Below are 23,902 nucleotides of genomic sequence, written 5' to 3'. Positions count from 1 at the left end.
TTCCATTTTGCAGATGCAAAAATGGAGATTGAGAGACACCATATCATTCATCTCCAGCTCTGCCATTAATAAGCTAAAAATCTGATTCCTAGTTTATTATTCTGTATAATGTAACAATTTTGATACCTGGAGTTTACATTACATGCAAACTACTTTCATATTTATTCTCAAAAGTTCTGATTGATAGCAACAGCAACTGTTCTCATTCCTATTCTTAGATGGACATAGGTAACACACTATAGCTGAGACAATTTATCCTGGGTATAACATGAATATAGGTTTTACTCTCCTACAATATGTTGATATTTTACCAGAGTTTTTTAACTAAATGAATACTGAATTGTAAGAAAGCTTGACATAAATTTTTAAATACTGTAAGTTGAGAATCAAAGGAAATGGTGAATATTGAAAATACTTTTTCAAATTATTTTAAAATATATTTAAAATTGCTTTACCCAAACCAAAATTAATATTGAGTCAAACAAATCAGAATGTTGTATAGGGCAACTTTGAGAAGGACACACTTCTGGTGAGAGAACTAATCCTAACTCAATTTTAATCTTCATGAATTACCAAAAAGTAGTTTTAGTTTTCAATCTTTCCAGTGTTCAAAATTGACTTGGAAATTTTGGGGTTAAGTACTTGTCAAATAATACTTTTAATATATTTCCTACCTAAAATTACAAGTCAACAAGTTACAGGTGAGATCCAGGGCTGGTAATAACTCTTTTTTTAGTGGTAACACAGACTATATCCTATATGATATACATAGCACCCAAAGTAGAGAAACACAGCAGTGAGGAGGCAAGGGAAGTACTTCATCTCTTTCCCTGCTTTTCATATTCCTTTTATTCCTACTCTAATTGCTATTTTAAAAATCTTCCATGACTTCCCTGGTGATACGGTGGTTAAGACCTTGCCAATCAATGCAGGGTGTGCGTATTTGATCCCTGGTTGGGGAGCAGAGATCCTATATTCCTGTGTCCAAAAATCAAAATGTAAAACAAAAGCAATGTTATAACAAATTCAATAAAGACTTTAAAAATGGTCCACATCAAAAAAATGTTTAAAAATAAAATGAAAAATAATAAAAATAAAAGTTTTCTGATACTATCTATATTTTGGTATTTTATACTATAGATACATAAAAATAATTTTTGCAGTAAGACAGGGTATTACTAACTTGTAAATTGACATTTTGACACACATCTGCATTTTGTTCACTTGGTGAATCAACTGGTCAAAATTCATTTAAATTTGCTACAAGGTTACTTGAATATGAATTTTGGTTTAAAAAAAAACCAGCAATCAACAATCATCATTATTATCCCTTTTAATTACTGGGTTAAACTCAAAGTTTAACATAGATTAGTTAGGGAGGAAAGTAGATAAAAATGATTATTTTAATCTAACTTTTCAAGATAAGTCTATCCTTTTATGCTTTATATCTTTATACAAAGGTAACTAGAAAGAAAGAAAAGATGGAAGCAAACATACTATGTGTCACCAATTTCAAAATTCACATAGCAATCACCTTCGTGATTCAACTACATTATGGACCAACCCATCCATAATTTAGTACACGTAAATTCAAATTCCTTCAGTTGAATTTATTTTTTAAAACTTGACATTGCCTCTTAAATGGAGTGTGTAAGTGTGTGTGCTAGTCACTCAGTTGTGTCCGACTGTGCGATGCCATGGCCTGTGGCCCTCCAGGCTTCTCTGTCATTCCCCAGGCCAGAATACTGGAGTGGGTTGCCTTTCCCTTCTCCGTAGGATCTTCCTGATCCAGGGATCAAATCTGGGTCTCCTGCATTGCAGGAAGATTCTTTACCATCTGAACCACTAGAAAAGCCCCACTTAAATGTAAACTCAATAACAAATCAATAACATTTTATGTAAGTAGAAAGTTACTATTAAATTAAATTCAATAATGCCAGGCAGTTACATTCCAGCAAGATGCTATTCCCTGAGAAACTCTCAGGTATGTTTTCTGTTACAATTGGAGATGAGTAAGTACTGAGGGGATATTGAAGGCCTACTAGCACCAAACAGATCTGCTCCCCTTCTTTGAAAAAAAAAAAGAAACTTTTTATTTTATATTGATATATAGACAATTAACAATGTTTTGATAGTTCAGGCGAACAGTGATTGGACTTAGCCACACATACACATTTAACTATTCTTCCCCTCTTCATTAATCAAAATGTTGAAGAGAATTAAAAACATATAACTTATTGAGCACATAGTATCTATAAGCATTTCTAGTTACATCTAAAACAAACTTTCATACAACCACTGATATGGACTTTACATTTCAAGAAATACCATAGTATATTACACTAGACACGAACAAATGAGATAAAAAGTTTTAGCTTATCAGTAATGATGGTTACACTAATAATACGCTGGCATTTGTCTGTGACCTGAGTGTTTCAGAAAGGGTAATGCTGGACATGAATGGGATCAGTAAGCCAAAAAAAAGAGTGGGAACAGAAGACCTCTGAGATCAACCCCATGACCCTACTTAAACTGATGAAGATGAACAATACAACTTCTTGGGCTGAAGTCATCCTTTCAAGTTGCCAATGTTCTTAAGAGGTGTTGCTAATAATACGAAAAGACTACTATAATTTTCATATCAAACTATGAAAATAGCATTGTCTTTGTTCTAATAGATTAATGATGTGAATTCTACTCTAATAGGAACAACTTTTTTCATGTTCCTCCAAAAGCTGAAAGATCTCTTTCATTTACCAGGAATTAAAATCTCCTGTATTGCATTCTGCTTATAAACTATGCATTCCTTGTTTCAGAGAAGTACATTTCTCTTTCTTGCTAGCATCCTATTTCTCCAACCATTCATTTCCTAGCAACATTCTGCCTTAAAAAATGATTCTGCCAAATGAAGGCGCTGATTAGGTATTTGAAGGTGGAAGGAAGGAAAAGTTCTCTCTTTTTTTTTCTCTCTGTATTTTTAAGCAAGGAAACAGTGGCAGAGCACTCCTGAGAGCCACTCCAAGGCTGTGGCGTCCAGCCTTCTAGTGGCAGAAATGTTAGCGGTCAACTCAGTGGCATCAGCACTGCTCCAATAATGGCAGCAAAAGCAGCAGCCCTCCCTCCAGCAACTCAATGTCAAATGCACTTTCCTGGCCTCTAGCCCCAGTGGCTCAGCAATAAAGAATCCACCTGCAATATCAAAGGTGCAGGAGACTCAGGTTCCAGCCCTGGGTTGGGAAGATCTCCTGGAGGAGGGCATGGCAACCTACTCCAGTATTCTTGTCTAGAGAATCTCATGGAGAGAGAGGCCTGGGGAGCTACATACAGTCTGTGAGGTCACAAGTGACTGAGCACATGTGAATGTGTGTGTGCGTGTGCGCACACACACACACACACACACACACAGCCCTGAGAGGTAACAGTTTTCAGTTTGGGAGGAAGCAGCCTTTGCTTCCTTTGGCACCTCTAGTGTTTTTGTTATCAATGTAACCGATTCCTTTCCATCTCTCGCTGCTTAAAGTGAGTTCTCCACACACTGTTGGTGGGAATATAGACTGGTACAGCCACTATGGAAAACAGGATGGAGGTTCCTCAAAAAACTAAAAATAGAGGTACCACATGATCTAGCAATCCAACTCCTGGGCATACAGTCAATGCAAAACTATAATTCAGAAAGATGCATGCACCGCTATGTTGATACCAGCACTATTCATAATATCCAAGATACAGAAACAATATATGTTGACAGATGAATAAAGAAAATGTGGTATACGTACAACTGAACATTGAAAGTGAAGTCAAAGTGTTAGCCACAACACTGTAAATCAACTATACTTCAGTAAAAAAGAAAACATTACAGAACATCCAAAATTTAAAGGAAATTATGCTAACATAATTTAAAAATGTCTTTAAAAATGTCTTCAACATTTTTTCTCTAAGTATCTGTTAGTATATTGTCTGCCTTTGATGCTTTCTATTAGGATGATTTTGTTTGTAACAAGGTGTAATGGGAGGGGCATGGTATTTGGGGTCAGACTACACTACTGTCCTCGTCTGACCACTTCTTACTGCATAATGTTGTTAAGAGTCCACCTCACAAGAGTGTTCAGAATTTTACATGAAATTACATATGCAAAAAATAGGGTGCCCTCATCCTTTTTCCATCTATTGCTTTTGTTTAAATAGCAACTCAATGTATACTCAGAGTCATAAAATTACAAATAAAAATACTTACTATACAATTTTTTTTAATAAGTAACAAGAAACGTTAAATAAGGGGGAAAGTCATTCTTAATTCCTCCTTCTGACAAGGAAGCACTGCTAACATTTGATATATTTCCTTCCCCTTATTACTATGTACTTTTATTTACATATGTTGCTCATTTTTTAAAATCCACCTTTTTTTCCTTCTTAGGGTTTTAGGATAAGCACTTTCAGACACTCTGTGAACCGAGTCAGCACCATGCGCACTGACCCTATAACACTATGTACACATAACTGACCGTATAGCACTAGGTACACATAACTGACCGTATAGCACTAGGTACACATAACTGACCGTATAGCACTAGGTACACATAACTGACCATATAACACTATATATACATAACTGACTATATAACACATGCACTGACTGTATAAACTATATATATATATAACTGACTATATAACACTATTTATATATAACTGACTATATAACACACGCACTGACTATATAACACTATATATATATAACTGACTATATAACACTATATATATATAACTGACTATATAACATGCGCACTGACTGTATAACACTATTTATATATATATAACTGACTATATAACACGCACACTGACTGTATAACACTATTTATATATAACTGACTATATAACACTATATATATATATAACTGACCATATAACACGTGCACTGACTACATAACACTATATATATATAACTGACTATTTAACACGCACACTGACTGTATAACACTATATATATATAACTGACTATATAACATGTGCACTGACTATATAACACTATATATATATAACTGACTATATAACACGTGCACTGACTATATAACACTATATATATATAACTGACTATATAACACATGCACTGACTATATAACACTATATATATATAACTGACTATATAACACTATATATATATAACTGACTATATAACACGTGCACTGACTATATAACACTATATATATATAACTGACTATATAACACTATATATATAACTGACTATATAACACGTGCACTGACTATATAACACTATATATATATATAACTGACTATATAACATGTGCACTGACTATATAACACTATATATATAACTGACTATATAACTGACTATATAATGTGCACTGACTATATAACACTATATATATATAACTGACTATATAACACGTGCACTGACTATACAACACTGTATATATATAACTGACTATATAACACAGTGGGAGACATCTTGATGGTTTCAAAAAGCAGAAACCCCATAAAAGATGAACACCATCCTCACTTGTGTTTTTGTTTTTTTACTACAAGTGGTCTATGTTTCTGAATAATGACCATATATCATGCAATCCCACTCCTAGATATATATCCAGAAAAACTCTAATTTGAAAAGATACATGCACTCCAATGTTCATAGCAGCATTGTTCACAGTAGCCTAGACATGGAAACAACCTACATGTCCAGCAACAGATGAAAGGATAAAGATGAGGCACATGCATACAGTGGAATACTACTTGTCATAAGAAAGAACAAACAATAATGCCATTTACAGCAACATGATTGGACCTAGAGATTATCATACTAAGTGAAGTCAGAGAAAGAGAAATATCATATGACATTCCTTGTATGCAGAATCTAAAAAGAAATGATACAAATAACTTACTTATAAAACATAAACAAACTCACAGACTTAGAAAACAAACTTATGGTTACCAAATTAGCAAGATTGGAAGAAGGATAAATTAGGAGGCTGGGATTAACATATATTGATATATACTACTATATATAAAAATATATATATTTTATATATATATAGTATGTCCAATAGGGACATACTATATGGCACAAGAAATTCTGCTCAATACCCTGTGATAACCTACATAGGAAAAGAATCTGAAAAAAAAAATATATATATATATATAATTGAATCACTTTGTTGGACACCTGAAACTAATACAATATTATAAATTAACTACACAATACAAAATGAAAATTAAATAAATACATAAATTTTAAAAAGAAAAGAAGAGCTCCGTGTTTCTCAATCATAGTAAAGACAGACTGTTTCTTATTTACTTTCAGACAATTATAGCAAAACTGGGGGGAAGTACCTTGCATTTCAGTACAGTTCTATCTTCCTTATACCTGGTAAGAACTCCTCTCAGATCAGATAATAGGCTGTTAATTACAGTTTTCTGCATACATCTTTCTCTTTGTTTCTCAGGGCACATTAGTAGAAAAGTGGGAATAAGATATGGACCAGATGCCATTTCTAAACTATAACCCAGTTCACTCAAGACTACGCAAAAAGATGTTTCCAGCATCACATAATTTATCCCCAGATATGCTTTTGGAAGTCAATGTTTATACCAATTGATGAAATTCAGCATAAGTCAAAGGACTACTTTTGAAAAAAAAAATTAAAACAGTAGCAACAAATTCAATGCAACATTGGAAAGAAATGGAAATACCAGGTGAAATCTCTACACAAAAGGCCACCCATAGAAGGTGACGTTTTATCAACAACCTTGAAACAAAGCTGCAGTATCAGCAGGCGCTGCACTTTGGACTTCTGCAATAGCCCAGCTAACCGGTCTATAAGTACGAAATCCATCCATGTGAAGATGAGCAAATGCAGGAAGACAAAAATTCACTAACAGATTAAAATATCCAAGTTCCTGAAATCCAGAAGGAAAAAGTATTTGGAAATATTTTTGAAGACAAAGATGTCAAAGATCACATCTGTGAGTTAGTAAAGTTAATCTCTAACGGAATCACCAGATAATCATAATACCCAACTGTATAAACGAAGAACACTGTGAAAACTTGTGGAGAAGATGGGGTCAGGATGCAGCAGTTCTGGGGAAATGAGACTCACTCTTCTAAATGCTAATTTATCTGACATGCTTACTCATTTAGTCAGGGCACAGTTTAGAAGTTCTATTTTTTTTAGTTTTACAGTATTGCCATAAACCAACTATGACAAATTTAATGACACTGTAAGTTATTTTTTAACAGATATTAAGAGCTCAGATGATAAAATGTCCTAACATTTAATCTGCCAAAAGTAGATTAACCCTTAGAATACTGTAGAATAGAGACATGACACCCTTTTTTACCATTCAGTTCAGTATTCCATTCTGGACCTACCACTTAGACATTATCAGAAAACATTATTATAATTTATATGTATAATAATAAAGCATATGTATAAAAAATAATAATGATAAATCTCCTAAATAAAATAAAACATATATGAAAATTAAGGTGTGCAAATATATTCAACAGGTGTGCTGTATGTATGAACTTACATGCATGCACAAACTCATGTATATACATACATACCCTTCTAAGTATAATACTATTGGAAGTCCTAAAGAAAGTTAAGATACCTATATATATCTAAGGTCTAAATATAGAATTATTATGATTAAAAACAAAAGAAAAAAGATAAAATTCTCCATCCTCAGAACAGAAAATAGAATTTATTCCTTTTAGTACTCTCCATATTAGGAGGGGGACTCCTTTTCCACTCAAGCACTTTATCAGAATTTACTGGAGGCTTTTCTCTCTATGTGAATTTCTTGCTTATTTGTTGTTATTGTTGATTTGTTTTTTGTTGAAAGTAGATGCATCTCTGCGGATGAAGTGATTGATTAGCCTTCATAAAAAGTATTAAAAGAATGGCCTGGGAAGGTGGTTTTAGCATACAACATAACTCAGGCCAAGGGAGGACAAAGCTAAAACTAAGGTTAATTGACAAAAGCATTTCCATGCTCAGTTAGGGAGTAAGAACATTTCCAGAATGGTCCTCAGTTGGAGAACTCAGCCAAAAGCATAAATTCTCTGCTTGATTCTAGTGCGCAAATCCATGCCTGTGACTAAGTGTGACTCTGTAAAGAAGAAACTATAAAGATCATTAAAATTGTATATTAATAAACTGAAATAACCACACTAATTGTTCAACTATCATGCAATGCTTACCAACTCTACCCGGGGATACGCATATGTCTAATAGAATCTCCAGTTAAATTTTTTGTAAGGAGTCTTTGTTACTAATATATCAACAATATGGTCCTAAACTTGTCAGATTTTTAATCGTTCCATCTCTGGCCTGTGACTTATACATTGGCTTTTTAGATTTATAGCTTTCAACTGAGGTTATGTGGGGTTTGTTTCACTCTACACTGCAGAAAAATGCATCTTTTCAAAAAATTTGGAAATATAATTTCCTAAGAAATTAACTTCAAAGTATGGACATCATCGTTCAAATGTGAACTATTCATATTTGCTGTAATGTAACTATTCATCATTTGTTGAACTCCCCAAATTTGTTTGTATCATATCTCTTCTTGGATGCTGTCATATGTTACATAAGCAAACAAACTACCAGAGAATAGAGTACTAAATTTAGAACAAACACTACCAAATTCAGTATTTAAAATTCTACCTGTTTCCATATTTTAGTCACATGACTTACTTGTCACTTAGCAAATTTATACGGAGCAGAACATAGTATATGTCTTCATTTTTCTCTGTACAGAAATGCGGATTTTCTCTCCGCCTTTTGGAGAAGACACACCTACAAGGTTTGCCAAGGTGTCCTGGACATACTATTTAAATGGGCAGTTAAATTTTTACCTAACTCATATTTTTTCATATTTTCCTCCAAGTAGTTTCATCACAGGAAAAAAAAAATCATCTGTTGTGGTCAAGTGTCAATTTCTTTATCACTGAAAATGTCACACTGATTGAAATCTTTACAGGGATCTATGATATTCTGACTGAGGAAAGCTTTAGATATATCCCACAGTAATAGTTTCTAAAATGTGGTCAGGCAGATTTAAGAGGTAATATCTAAAAAAATTATTCTACTTTTAATTTTTTTCTTCCAACATTTTCAGCATTTCAAAACTTTGCTTTCACCTTACGCCACAGGACAGAGAAACAAGAGAGCAACAAATTGTAAGATATTTACCTATATATTCATAATTAGTAAGCTTACTGATTTTAGCATAAACATACAGAGATGACTAGAGTATATTTTAGAAGCAGCTTACCATTTCTTAGGAAATGTTGAGTGCCAGAACTCAAGAAATCTTACCCATGCAGCCTTTCATCTTCATTTATTTGGCAAGAGTCTGCCACCAGCCTACTATGTGCTGGGAACCCTGTTAAGCACTGTTCTTAGGCATGACTAAGATAAACCAAGTCTTCCTCTTATTGATGCTGGAGCAGGTGGGCAATAAGGAAATAACATGACAAGTTGTAATATGGACAATTCAGAAAACACAGACAGATAAAGACAGAATAATGAGAGTCAGCATGTAACAACTGCTTAAAATAAGGTCATCTGAGGCAGACTCCACTGATGAGGAAAACCAGAGAGGAGACCTTAAGAAAATATTGATGTAAGGGAGAGGGTGGGGAGATTTGGGAGAATGGCATTGAAACATGTATAATATCATGTATGAAACGAGTCGCCAGTCCAGGTTCGATGCACGATACTGGATGCTTGGGGCTGGTGCACTGGGACGACCCAGAGGGAGGGTATGGGGAGGGAGGAGGGAAGAGGGTTCAGGATGGGGAACACAGGTATACCTGCGGCAGATTCATTTCGATATTTGGCAAAACCAATACAATATTGTAAAGTTTAAAAATAAAATTAAAAAAAAAGAATAAACCTCAGGGATATTGAAAGGAAGTACAGCCCAGGTGGAGAAAATAGTAAGTGCAAAAACCCTCAAGAACAGGCTCAGCAAGATCCAACAAGAGCAAAGGGCTGATATGACAAGAGGAGACATGAGTAAAGTGTTAGGAGAGAAGGTCAAGGACACAGCAGACAGGCAAGTCACAGCTGAGCTCATTGGCCGCATGAAGAACCTGAAATTTTATTTGAATGAGAGGTGACGCAATCACAAGATTGCCGAGAAATGACATATCTGACTCACCTTTCAAAGGATTAGTTCTAGTGCCCTGTGATGAATAAACTATAAGGAAGTGAGGGCGGAAGCAGAAATCTTGTAGAAGTCTATCGCACTAACACAGGTAACAGATGATGGTGATTGAGACCAGGATGGTGACTGTGTAGGTAAGAAGTGGTGAGAGTCTAGCTAACTTTGAAGTTGGGTGGAATAGGATTTGCAGATAGATCAGATGTGGGATATTAGAGTAAAAGAGCTAAGAAGGATGAAGCCAAAATAGGTACCCTGAGCCACTGGACGAGTACAGCTGGATAATCAGTGTATCCCAACAGGGTTTCCTGAATATGACCCCTATTTAAATTCTGCTGCTGCTGCTGTTAAGTCTCGTCAGTTGTGTCCAACTCTGTGCGATCCCATAGACGGCAGCCCACCAGGCTTCTCTGTCCCTGGGATTCTCCAGGCAAGAATACTGGAGTGGGTTGCCATTTCCTTCTCCAATGCATGCATGCTAAGTCGCTTCAGTTGTGTCCAACTCTGTGCGATCCCATAGACGGCAGCCCACCAGGCTTCTCTGTCCCTGGGATTTTCCAGGCAAGAATACTGGAGTGGGTTGCCATTTCCTTCTCCAATGCATGCATGCTAAGTCACTTCAGTTGTGTCCAACTCTGTGCGATCCCATAGACGGCAGCCCACCAGGCTTCTCTGTCCCTGGGATTTTCCAGGCAAGAATACTGGAGTGGGTTGCCATTTCCTTCTCCATATTTAAATTCTAAGCAAGAGCAAAAAGTATCTAACATTTTATAGCCATTCCTCTCTGGCTTCTATAATCAAAATGTTGAATTTTCTAATTTACTTAGTTCTCAGATACTCTGACCAATATTGATTCTCTCTTTCCATAGTTTTTGCTGCCTATAGTTACAAATTTGGAAAACAAAAGCCCATAAGCCTTTCACCCAACTTTCTTCAGGCTGGTTTTTAATCCCTTGTATCTGCTGATTCAAACCAATGATGTGGACAGGTGACGATTAAGAGGACCACAGTATTTTTTCTAAAAGTTCCTGAAGACAGAGGCTGGAAACTCTAAAATCTTACCAAGACAGCACCAAGGAAAGCAGGCAGTCCACAAGTGCCATGAGAAGAAAAAGCAGGGTCTTTAGCTGGAGAATCGGCTTCCCAGATGGCTCAAGTGGTAAATAATCCACCTGCTGATGCAAGAGATGAGGAGGTACAGGTTTGATCTCTGGGTCAGGGAAGATCCCTTGGAGGAGAAAATCACAACCCACTCCAGTATTCTTGCCAGAGAAATCCCATGGACAGAGGAGCTTGGCGGACTACAGTCCATGGGGTCACAGAGTCGGACACGATTAAGTACACATGCTACTTTCTTCACTGGTGAATAAGGCGCATGATTCCATATTCAGAGCCTATTACCTAAACAAGGTAAACTGGTACAAGCTGCTGAGGGAATGTGAGGTCAGAGGTCATCAGTGGCAGGAGTCAGCCAGGTCATCAGTGGCAGGAGTCAGGCATACTTCCTTTCCACGTGTTTGCTGTCTATGGCGAATGATAGCCGTTAAGTTAAAGCCAAAAGACTCCGAGCCCTTGATGGGTAGCTTGCTCCTTTTCAGTCTCTTCCAGCATTTCCCCAGGTAAGTTCTGCCGATCATTAACCACATCAGATGCTCTGAGACTAAAGATGATTCTCTGATCAAATAAACGTAGGAAATGCTCTACTCCATATTCTTCCCGTAGAAATTTACAATGCTCCTTCATTAAAGGTTTTGTCAAGTTCCATGATAACCAAACTACTAACTCCTTAACCAGCATTTTCCCAACTTATTTTACCCACAAAGAAAACAAGGACCTTAATTAGGACATGAGAAGAGGATTCAGAGAGACACTGCATAAGAAAACTGTCAAAACTTGGTGAATAATTTAATGAATGGATGACAGGCAAATGTCAAAGTTGACTTCAATACTAATACCACTAACTTGATGACCAGATAAGGCGGGGGGTGGGGGGGGCGGGAACTTCTATATTAAAACAACTGACTCCAAATTTTTTTTTAAGTATTTTGATTCAATTACACACAGATATTTATGGATTGCCGTGTTCCATACATGAAACCAGGCATCAGGAGCAAGAATCATGGACAAGTCAGGGACCATTCTTGCCTTTGCACAACTTAGTCCATGGGAGCCATTCCAGTTCCGTATGAGAACTCATCTGATAAGCACAGAGGATGCCCATGATTCCAGAGCAATAACATTCAACTTGAGTTTGGGAATGTGGAAACACTCCAAGAGGAAGTAATTATCTCAGCTGAGCCTTGAAGGAGCATTGCTAACAGGTGACAAGAGAGAATACTGCTCACACACAGGGAGGGACAAGGCAGATTCAAAAAGAAGTTAAAACACCCTGTGGGTCAGGTTGGAACAAGGTAACAACAAGAAATTGAACAAGTGTTTGTGTGTAGCACACAAGAAGAAGTAATGAAATAGTAGTCTCTGTGTTATATTCACCTGCTATGTATTATAGGCACACATTGTTGTTGTTTAGTTGTTTGGTCAGGTCCAACTCTTTGAGACCCTATGACATGTAGCCTGCCAGGCTTCTCTGTCCATGGGATTTCCCAGGCAAGAATACTGGAGGGGATTGCCATTTCCTTCTCCACGATAGGCATAGATATTTTAAGTAAATATAAAATATGAATATTCCCAAATGAACTCCAACATTCTCGGAGTTATTTTGTTCTTTTTTTATTGAAGTATAGCTGATTTACAATGTTGTATTAGTTTCAGGTGTACACCAAAGTGATTCAGTGATGTATATATACACACACACATATATTTCCACTACACTGTAGTTTTGTATGTGAGAAAAATCTTCTAGACATCAGATCCATGTAATGTGGTGAAAGTGAAGAGAGAGAAATTAATTCCCTTTTGCTTTGGGATCTACTGACATTCAGAAAGGTCTTTTCTTCTAGGAAAAAAAAAATTAAAAGCCATTGGTGAATTAGAGACCCCAAGAGTACCTAGGAAAGCTGTGAATATACCGCAGTCTGCGTTTCCTGAACTGGGAGATTGAACCATCCCCTGAAATACCTGGTATTTTACAATTATTTCTACCCTCCATGGCCTTTTTCAAGAGATCAAGGCATACTTCCAAATACGAGAATTTTTGGTGACATACTTGAAGGGATAAAAAGGTTACATTTACATTCTAGATTGAAACAGCAAGTTTTGTAAATGACACACACAACTCTGCAGGTTACTGGACTCCCCACCTTCACACTCTGACTCAGCCTGAGCTAAAAACTCTATCCTGCCTTAAACATATTCTCAAAGTCCAAGGCAGACACTCATGTACCCAAGTAAACAACCTTTCTTCGGCACCTCCCTGCTGTTCTGTTGTATTTCTTACACTCTAGCAAGACCTGATTGGCTCAAACTTTTGACATGAAATTCCCTTTGAAATAGAAACACATTTTCATATGTACATATTTATTTATTTGGAGGATAACTGCTTTACAATGTTCTGTTAGTTTCTGCTATGCAACCTGAATCAGCAATAAGGGGGTGTGTGTGTGTGTGTGTGTGTGTGTGTGTATCCCCTCCCCCATGAGCCTCCCTCTCACCCCTGTGAAACAGAAATACATTTGATGTATTCAAACTACAAGCACATGTTTGCCCTTGTCCAGCTACAGTCTATGTCTCATGTTACTCTTCTGAAGAGCAGGCCAGATCATGGCCCTCCTCTAAGATGTTGCCTCTGGACCAGAATAAAGTTCTCAACATGACCTCAAAGGGCCTCCATGATGACCCACTGCTTTGTCTACAACCACTTGCCACACTACTCTTGGCTTTGCTCTGAGGTTGCACCGTCGCCTGTGACACTTACCTCATAGGACTGATTCCAACTGAGATGTGATCTACTAGAATGAAACTGAAAGTGAACAGAAGATTTATATACTTGCTAATTGATATCTGAAATGCTTACAATAGGCTGGCACATAGTAGGCACTCCATAAAGAAGGCTGAGTGTGAAGAATTGATGCTTTCAAACTGTGGTACTGGAGAAGATACTTGAGAGTCTCTTGGACAGCAAGGAAATCAAACCAGTCAATCTTAAAGGAAATCAACACAAATATCCACGGGAGGGACCGATGCTGAAGCTGAAGCTCCAATACTTTAGCCACCTTATGTGAAGAGCTGACTCACTGGAAAAGACCCTGATGCTGGGAAAGACTGAAGGCAGGAGGAGAAGGGGGCGACAGAGGATGAGATGGTTGGATGGCATCACTGACTCAATGGACAAGAGTTTGAGCGAACTCTGGGAGATGATGAAGGACAGGGAAGCCTGGTGTGCTGCAGTCCATGGGGTCGCAAAGAGTCAGACATGACTTAGTGACTGAACAACAACAATAAAGAAATAATTAATGGTCACTAAAAAGTTTTGACAGATGGACAATTAAGGGATAATAGTTGGGGTTTGGGACACAAACTTCGGGGTACTGCCCCAGCTCCTTGCCAACGTCTTTCCCAGGCTTACCCCAAAGAGAGGTGATTTCTAGCAATTATCCCTCTAGGGAAGGATCAGATTCAAGGTAACAGTCTGTAAGTCAAGCAAAGAAGCTGAAGGAGAACACAATAATATTCCTCACACGCCCCATCTCAAAAGAGTCAATATGCTGTTCCCCACTTGCAAGGCACACCATAACAAAGGCTTTCCGGAAGGATGACCATTTTTATGTTACTGGAGAGGAGAAGGATTAAGGGATATGACATTTTCTCATGATATGCACTTGTGTGACTGGACAAAGGGAGAAAGCATTACTGTATTGTCCTGGGGGGAGGAGCAGGTTTTTCCAATTTTCACCAAGTACAAATTCCTTTATACACTTTGGATGGGAAGGGCTCCACTTCAGGCAGGTTGGGGAGACAGGGTGGAGTGGGACATGCTATTTTTAAGCAATTTGGTAAGAATGGCTGTTTCTCCCTCTGATATTCTGGAGCCACTCGAATGGCATGTCTCCACACACGGCTGTCTGGATGCTATCAACGGCACTGCTTTGAGTGAGAGGAAGAGGTCATATGCTCATCTTCTCACATGCTGCTACTGCTGCTGCTTTTTTTAAAAAAAGCTTTGTGACCTAGAAAGGAGATGGACGGTATGAATGATGCACGGACTGCCGAGAGCATTGGGCGTCATCAGTCTATTTATACCAACAGGAAGGAAAAAATGAGTACAGGCCAATGACTCTACTCCATGGACGGAGTAGGCAAAGATCATCTGGAAGAGACAATAAACAACACAGCAAGGAGGGCACTGACGCTGTCAGTGAGAAAGGAAAGGTGAGGCCATATGCGCATCTTCCTTGTATTTTCCAAAATCCTGTTTGCTTCCAGAGAATGTCAAGTTGCTCCTTGCTGTTTCCCACTACTGTGGAAAGCCTCCTGAATCTTAGGGAAAGACACTGCCACCCACATTTGAAAAACTGGCTTCACTCCATAGGTGCATACATGCTCACATTTGGCCATCATGGGCAGCCATTTGGAAGCGCTGTCAGTTTGTAGGGAATATTTTTCAGGCTTAACAAAGTGTTTGGAAAAGTCTTACAGATACTTGTGTGACCTAACTCGGAAAGCAGTGGGAAAATGAGAAGATTTACACGGATTTGCACAATCTGGTCGAGATTTTTTTTTTTTTTTCCCTCAAGGTATGTCATCAGCTCCTCTGAAATGGTTAAGTATTTACAGGACAAAGTAGGGGGAAAGCACCCAGGCACAGCTGTTAGCACTTACTCCTGCATGACTGGATAATTTAATGCCAGGCTTTACCTCTAGAGGTTGTTTCCAGAGGAAGTAGTACAGTGTGGGACCCAATGGGACCCGATGTTGTAAAATTTACTCATTTTGCTCTTTTGTCACCCATTTATTCTTGGAATTGCTACCAGCTGAATTTGCTTTCGGTGTTATTTTACCAGCTGTGGTGATGGGTTTGCTGACAACTGGCAAGGGTATGCGCTGTTTGCTAAGGCTGGAGATTAGGTACTTCTGAGTGTGAAATTTATTGTTCAGCGTGGACTCAAACATGGAACCTGGATTCCTTCATAGAACATGAACTGATTTACTCTGAATACACCTGGTGGTGGTGGTGGTTTAGTCGCTAAGTTGTGTCCGACTCTTGCGACCCCATGGACTGCAGCCTGCCAGGCTCCTCTGTCCATGGGATTCTCCAGGCAAGAATACTGGAGTGGGTTGCCATTTCCTTCTCCACGAATACACCTAAGGTTCATAATAAAACAGTTCATAATAAAACACTTTCTGTTTCTGTAATGATCCAAGTCTTCTCACCATCTCTGAGGCAGACAATTTAAGGCCAGCTTCACCCTTCCCTTTCATTTGCTGAAATCACGTGTGGTTTTAATCCACGAGACACACTCTGTCATTTCATTGCAATCACTTCTTTCATAGCCTGACCTACAAAGGGAGTCAGGCTGTAATTATTCAGATCAAAGAGAATTAATGCTTTCGTATTTCATAATTTTTCATATTTCATCATTTCAGTATGCACGAGGCAATTTTGGAACTGATAAATGTCAATCATCTGTTGTCCAGTCAGTATCCTTACACCACTGCTACGTATTGGAAACATAGTAACTGATGGATAGTCAATGAATTTAGATAGGATAATAAACTTCCCTGATTGACTCGACTCCTCAGAATGTAAATTGGCTGATAAAAACAATGCAACCAACTTGCTTTCTTTTTTTGTGTTTGTTTTGTTGTTTGCATGAGCTTGCAAGTTTAAGAGGTATTGCAACTTATTGTTCACATGTATTTGTGTCAGAAAGGTAAAGGGAGAGGTGGGAGGTCTATTAGAAGACAATTCCAATGCACACAGGAAACTAAGGGACTTCCCTGGCAGTCCAGTGGTTAGGACTTTGCCTTCTAATGCACAGGGTACAGGTTCAATTCCTGGTCAGGGACCTAATAGCCCACATGCCTCACAGCCAAAAAACCAAACAGAAACAATGTTGTAACAAATTCAATAAAGACTTTTCAAAAACAATGCACATCAAAAAAATCTTTCATAAAAAAGAAAAGAAACTGATATTCCTGATGAAGAGAATGGGAGCTGCTAGGGGAGAAGGGAAAGCCAGGCAGAAATGAAAGCTCAGCCATAGGTACTTTAAATAAATAGGTACTTGACAAATACACACTGGTCAATTATACAATAGAGAGGAAATGAATTATGGGATGTATCATTTTTGAAATCTCCCCGATATGCACCCCACCACCAAGAACAAGAACTTCGTTTTCATGCACTCAGTAATTTTAAACGTTTCTTGTCCTTTAACTTTCTACCACATACACTAATATGGCACGGTTCCCCCTCCGTATCTTTCTTCCCTCATACTGCCACAAAGATCCTGCCTTTAAATGGAGAGAAGCATGGTACCTCCAAAATCAGTTGGATTTTTGGGAGGGTATGGAAGTACAAACCTTAGAGGTGGTTCTGAACAATTTGGCAAATTTTCTATGAGGCAAAAGAAGGATGTTCCATAAGAAAATTATCTAAGTGAAAAAAGCAGACCCCAAATTCATGCCTATTTCTCTTTTAAAAAAAGAAATTTTGTTTTCATGTAACAGTGTATTTTATGATTTCCACATTAGTCCTTAATTTATGCTGCTGTATCTCTCGATCACAGCAAAATTACTGTGAGAAGAAAAAAGCTAAGGGTTCTACTCAGACATATTTAACTCACACACAAGAAATGGAAGGAGATATTCTTGTTGTGCTAAAGAAACAAAACACAGGAAAAAGCAATTACTGGCCAAATTCTGTGGATCGCACAGATACTGCTTTTGGATTTCCTCATTCTATATTTGTATCCTTGATCACACTGACAGTCAGTAGTCATTCCAGAAAATAATGAGGTATTTCCTAAGAAGCTAATATTCACAAGTAATTCTGGTATAAACATATACTTAATTTTTCTTTTCACCCATATCCTTTCACATACCTATAAAGACATTCAAGGCAGGGATGAAGACTTCAACAATATACTTTAAGAATATCCATATATAGGATAGAGTAAGATTTCTCTCATTAAATGTCCTTCACTTCAATTTCTATATAACTTCTTCTTGCAAAAGGAAATAAATAGCAATTAATGTTGACAATTACTGGCTGTCCATCAGTGCTGACAATTGAAAATAAACCAAAGGAGAATAAACATAAAAATGTTATGCTTTTGTAAATTCAACAAATCTTTACAGGAGTACTTCAATATGGAATTTTGACTCAAATTCTGCTGCCTTTGACTGATGAATTCTGAATGATGATCATGGCCTCCCAGAAAAGAGGATCCTTCAAGCACAACATATCTCAAGATAATTCAATCTATTTGTTATGACACTGCCTGTTTCTTTTATGTTATCTGTGGACAAGATGGTTTTAGCATATATTTTTGTACCACAGCTGGTAAGAACTTACATTTATTGAGTTAAGTGGAGGCATATACATCAAATTCAATGTTTCCAACTGAAATAATGGTTTCAAAAGACACATAATCACGTCTTAAGATTTTTTAGTTTTAATTTCCAAAGTGCTTGGTTTGACTACATGTTTTCAAACTGCTAATGGACATAAACTTCAAAAGAACTGGCCTACAATTTCTAATTGTTAACACATTGCAGTGCTGTTCACTAAATATCACCATTTGCCCTCCAACTTTTCCACCATACGAGAGGATTATGCTTCCCTGTCTCCTTGACGTTCAGTAAAGCCATGCGAGGTCAGGGAAATGTATTCAGCCTGGGCATGAATCACTCCCAGGCTGAAGTCTAACAGCTGGTAGGTGATTTACCAACCCTGTTCTCTTGCCCTGTGATTGGGGAAGCACATGTCAGGAGAAGTTTTCTTCAGAAGTAACGGTGAAAAGCACAGTCTTCCTGCCAAGCCGCTTGAGAATAAGAAGAAACTCTCTTTTGTTGTAAGCCATTACCATTTTGGTGATTGTTGTTACTGCCACATAACTTAGCCTATTCTGACTGCTACACATATCTGGTTGTGATGATATGGTGTACACTGGAAGTTAAAAAAAAAAATTAAAAACAACCTACATTAAATCATTGTAAAAGCCATTTGAATATAGATACGGAGTGCAACAGTTAAATTCCATTTTGATGTAGAATTGCATGTCGGGAAATTCTCAAATGTTATATGAATGACTTAGTGACTGGAGCAACAACAATATGAACAAGAGAGCTAACAAGTGGTTCAATATTTAACAATCAATGCGAACAGAGGAAGGGGATAGGGGAATCCAGAGGTGAGAAAGGCATCCAGATGGAGACACTATCCTAGGAAAAGTAAAGGAATTAGAAGACAAGGAGATTTTGGAGAATGCAAAATAGTTCCAAATGAAGCTATAGAGACGGCAGGGGCTTGTACACCATGGGAAGGATCAGGAAACAAATGCTGTAGGTCTGGAAACCCTGTAGCCTTGCAAGAAACAGCACCAGATGATCAGGTCTATAATTTTCAAAGGTTTCTCCCCATAGTTTGAAGGCAGGGTTTGAAGAGAGGAATGGGTGGAGACAGGAAGGTCAGATGAGGCAAAAAGAATAATTGGGAAGAAAACATTACTCAACATGCTTAAAAATATCCCATAGTGACCGTAGCTTACAGAATCATTCCCTGTAGTACCAGATGTCCTCCAATATCAGGGGACAGAGCTACTGGTCAAGGCCTCAGTCTTTAGCTTCAAGTTCAACTTCTGCCAAATACCAGTTGTATGATGTCCTGGTTTCTTTACCCATAAAACTCTACCTCTTGGACTTATCAGGAAGATTTCAATAAAATAGTAATACATGTAAATGCTTTTTTAGTCAAGTACTTGGTTCTTAGTAAGGGTTAACTAGTACTAGTAATCTAGTGTATTTTATGACCATAATATACATAAGCCACTACTGCCTAATACCGTATTTTTTTTCATTCTTCCTCTACTAATGATGTTGCCTTTGAATGTGTCTTTCCCCAGTCTCTACTTGCTCAAATTCCACTCACCCTTTAGGATCCAACTCAAATACCATCTACTCAACAAAGGATTTCCTGAATGAATGCTCCCCACCTACTAAGAAATAGTCATTGCCAATTCTGAACTATAACATGATTTCTAACTTCTTCATGGCACTTAATTATAACCTATCTGCTGGATAAAAGATTCATAACATAAAGCTTATTTTTCTCAGCTATATTAGATTTTTCTTTAGCCAGTATTACTTCTTCTCTATCCCTGTATATATATATATCTCTCTGTATATTTCCAAAGATACTTAGTTTTGATGTCTTGAATGTATGGATCTTCACTGTGGAATAATTTAAGGAATCATACCCAATTCTAGCATAACCTGATTAAGTTTTTTAGTATGATATAAAATATTTTCATTCACGAAGTTCAGAAACAACTATTTCACAAAACTGGTAATTTTCTCCTTTCTTTTATCTATAAATCAAAGGCTAGATAGGCTGATTATTTTAAAATCCCATGGTATGTTGTTGATAAATCCTAAAGGAAAAATCACAATCTCTGATGGAAAACCCCTGGTTCCTATATTCCAGGAACAGAAAAAGAAGAAATCTAATCTTTCACAACTGGACAAATAGAATTCTTCACTCTCACAGCCCTCAAGATGTCATCAGACAGATAGGGAATCTTGTAAACAACTAGCCACTGAAAAACAGTTTGTTTTTCTCCCAGACTGAACTAACAAATAAGCCCAGTATTCCTTGATACCTTTTGTGTCTGGTGTAATAAGCAAGCATTCAAGAGGTGTTGTGTAAGTGATGGGACTTATTGGGAAATAGATTTGTACTTGAAAAGCAACCAGTCCAATAATTTGATCACTGCATCCTGAAAAATACACAGCCTGGTCCAGATCTCTTTGGTTAAGTGATCAAATAAAATCCAAAGGGACTTAGGGAACATTCCTGCTTACCACCCTGTTGCACATTTTCTAAAATAGACTTTGACCTTTAATCTCCATCCCATGAACTTTTTTAGAGCCTGCCAAGTAACCTGTGGGATTATAGAGCCATCTCACCAATTACTTTTCCATTACAAATGAATTTGGAATTTAAGTATTTTGGAAAGCAAAGCTTAAAAATGAAATCCTAAACACTCCTTGGAAAACATAAAAACTGGGCAGTATCATAGACACAATACATCAGTTTAACTTTCCAAATTTCACCTCACATGTTAACTGTTTCAACTGTCCCTTGTGTAGGTGACTCTATACGCTTGAATCGAAGCTTAATTAGATTTCTTTTGATCCTACACTATACTATGATTTTTATTTTTATTTTTATTTTGTTTTTAGAGTGCCCAATAATCAAGCAAAAAGTTGATTTTGAAAGTATACCTAAACAACTAGGAAAGTTAGACCTTTCGTATAATTCATTTAGGGGAAAAAAAAAAAAAAGTTGTCACAAAGCAAAGTTCTATTAGATAGTGCTAGCTGTTTGTCCTGATTTTTTCCAGGCTGACTTATGCAACATCCTGATGCTTAAAACCATCCTGCATGGAAAATCGGTCTCTAGGGTCGAGGGGTGGGGGCAGGAAAGAAGTCCCATTTTCTTTTTAAAGTTATAATTTGAAACAGATAAATGATAAAATAAACTTCTTGTACTTTGCAAACACTTTGAATTATGTACTGCAATACACACTACTGTATTTAAAATAGATAACCAACAAGGTCTTACTACATATAGCACAGGGAACTCTGTTCAATACTCTGTAATAACCTAACTGGGAAAAGAATTTGAAAAACAATATATCTATAACTTTGAATCATTTTGCTGTATACTTGAGACGGACACAACATTGTTAATCAACTAACACTCCAATGTAAAATTAAAAAAATTTTTAAATACAAGGTAAAAGCAGTAATTGACATGCGAAAGTAAAAACAGTAATTGACATGCGAAAGTAAAAACTCAGCAGACCTTCCTTTTGTGCAGAGCATTTATAATACTGTAATATCAAAATATTTTGATTTGCAAGATAAGTAACCCAAAATACTCAGTGATCTATTTTTATTTGAAACACTTTATACATCAAATGGAGTTTTTCTTTGGTTTTCTTCAAATGTTACTGTAAAAATTTAATGATTATTTAGAGATGATGCGGAGAAGGCAATGGCACCCCACTCCAGTACTCTTGCCTGGAAAATCCCATGGATGGAGGAGCCTGGAAGGCTGCAGTCCATGGGGTCACTGAGGGTCGGACACAACTGAGCGACTTCACCTTCACTTTTCACTTTCACGCATTGGAGAAGGAAATGGCAACCCACTCCAGTGTTATTGCCTGGAGAATCCCAGGGATGGGGGAGCCTGGTCAGCTGCCGTCTATGGAGTCGCACAGAGTCGGACACGACTGAAGTGACTTAGCAGCAGCAAGAGATGATGAAAATAAGTTGCTTTTTTATTAATGTAGGTAAGGTCTTAGTACTGCTGCTGCTAAGTCACTTCAGTCGTGTCCGACTCTGTGCGACCCCATAGACGGCAGCCGACCAGGCTCCCCCTGTCCCTGGGATTCTCCAGGCAAGAACACTGGAGTGGGTTGCCATTACTATGGGTATAATAAAACTTCATTCATGTTTCTCCTCTTTCTATTGACTAGAAGTTGACAAGTACGTAAAATTCATATTGGATGTCATATATGAATGTTATGGCAAAAACTTAAGAGTATCTTTCCAATTTGGCCCTGGTCTCTCCAACAATTAAATGTTATGGCTTTTCACCCTTTCCTTCCTAAACTACCTGAGATGGATAGGCTTTTAATGTTCAATCATCATTTTATGGAAATAATTACAGAAAAATTACATTTTGAAACTCAGGGAAGATTCTACTTTTTAACTTTTGAAGTTGACTTAGAGGCAAAACATTTAAGTGACAAGAGAAGCCAAGAATCAGGAGTCTGACTCAGGGATTAAAAGCAGTAACCCACCTGGAAGCAAAGCACATCACGTCTGGACTGTAGCCACATTGACAGGAGACATGCTAACTCAGAACACAGCACAGCTCATATCCTATGTTATGAAGATATGACAGAAAGCTAAATCACTCTACCATTTCTGTATCATAGTACCTGTCTGAACGCACACATTTATCTGTCCTGAATTTTTGCATTGCGTTTGAGATGAATGACTTTGGAAACACATTTTCATATACTACTAATACACTAAGTGCAATGTCAACATCTGAAAATAATTATTTCTGTGTCTTCACATAAGCTTGGAATGCTGACAAATGAATTTGGCCTCAGACACAGCATAAGAGCCATGACAACTCCACCTTAGCATTATACACAGCAGACTTCTTTAAGGAAGAATTACTATATGGTTAAATCTTATACTAAGCACTCAAAAGCAGGATGTGATAAAGATAAATTGAAATTTTAGGAGGCTGAACACGTGGGGAGAGTTAGGAGTTTCCTTTAAAGAGAAATAGGAGTAACTTGGTGAATTCTGGAGAAAATGAAATTAATTCTTTCTAATAATTTTCTCTATATCCCGTAACAGAAATCCTTCTTTACTGCATGGAATCAGTTATAAGAAAACTTAAGAAAAGTCTTTAATGGGAACAATACTTTTGCATGGGTTTGCTTTGGAAGACAACTACAATAAAATAATTACCTGTTTGATGGGTAGTCTTATTGGGAAAATAATCCTT

The 23,902-nt window shown here is 37.3% G+C and overlaps 1 protein-coding gene across 4 annotated transcripts in view; it reads right to left on the bottom strand.

The window, feature by feature from the left end:
• The window catches only part of PDE3A (phosphodiesterase 3A), a 361,465-nt gene that overhangs the window by 255,837 nt on the left and 81,726 nt on the right, over positions 1-23,902 (bottom strand). Inside the window, exon 1 of one of the 4 annotated variants that reach the window (XM_044941224.2) lies at positions 11,248-14,290. The exons of the other annotated variants lie outside the window; for them this stretch is intronic. The gene's annotated coding sequence lies outside the window, so the exon portion shown is untranslated. Of the gene's footprint in view, positions 1-11,247; positions 14,291-23,902 lie in introns of those variants that run through there. 4 annotated transcript variants of the gene reach the window in all.

Source organism: Bubalus bubalis, chromosome 4 (genome assembly GCF_019923935.1).
Source record: "Bubalus bubalis isolate 160015118507 breed Murrah chromosome 4, NDDB_SH_1, whole genome shotgun sequence".
NCBI lineage: Eukaryota > Metazoa > Chordata > Mammalia > Artiodactyla > Bovidae > Bubalus > Bubalus bubalis.
The sequence above is the reverse complement of the archived record's forward strand: the minus strand, read 5'-3'. Positions and strand labels throughout refer to the sequence as shown.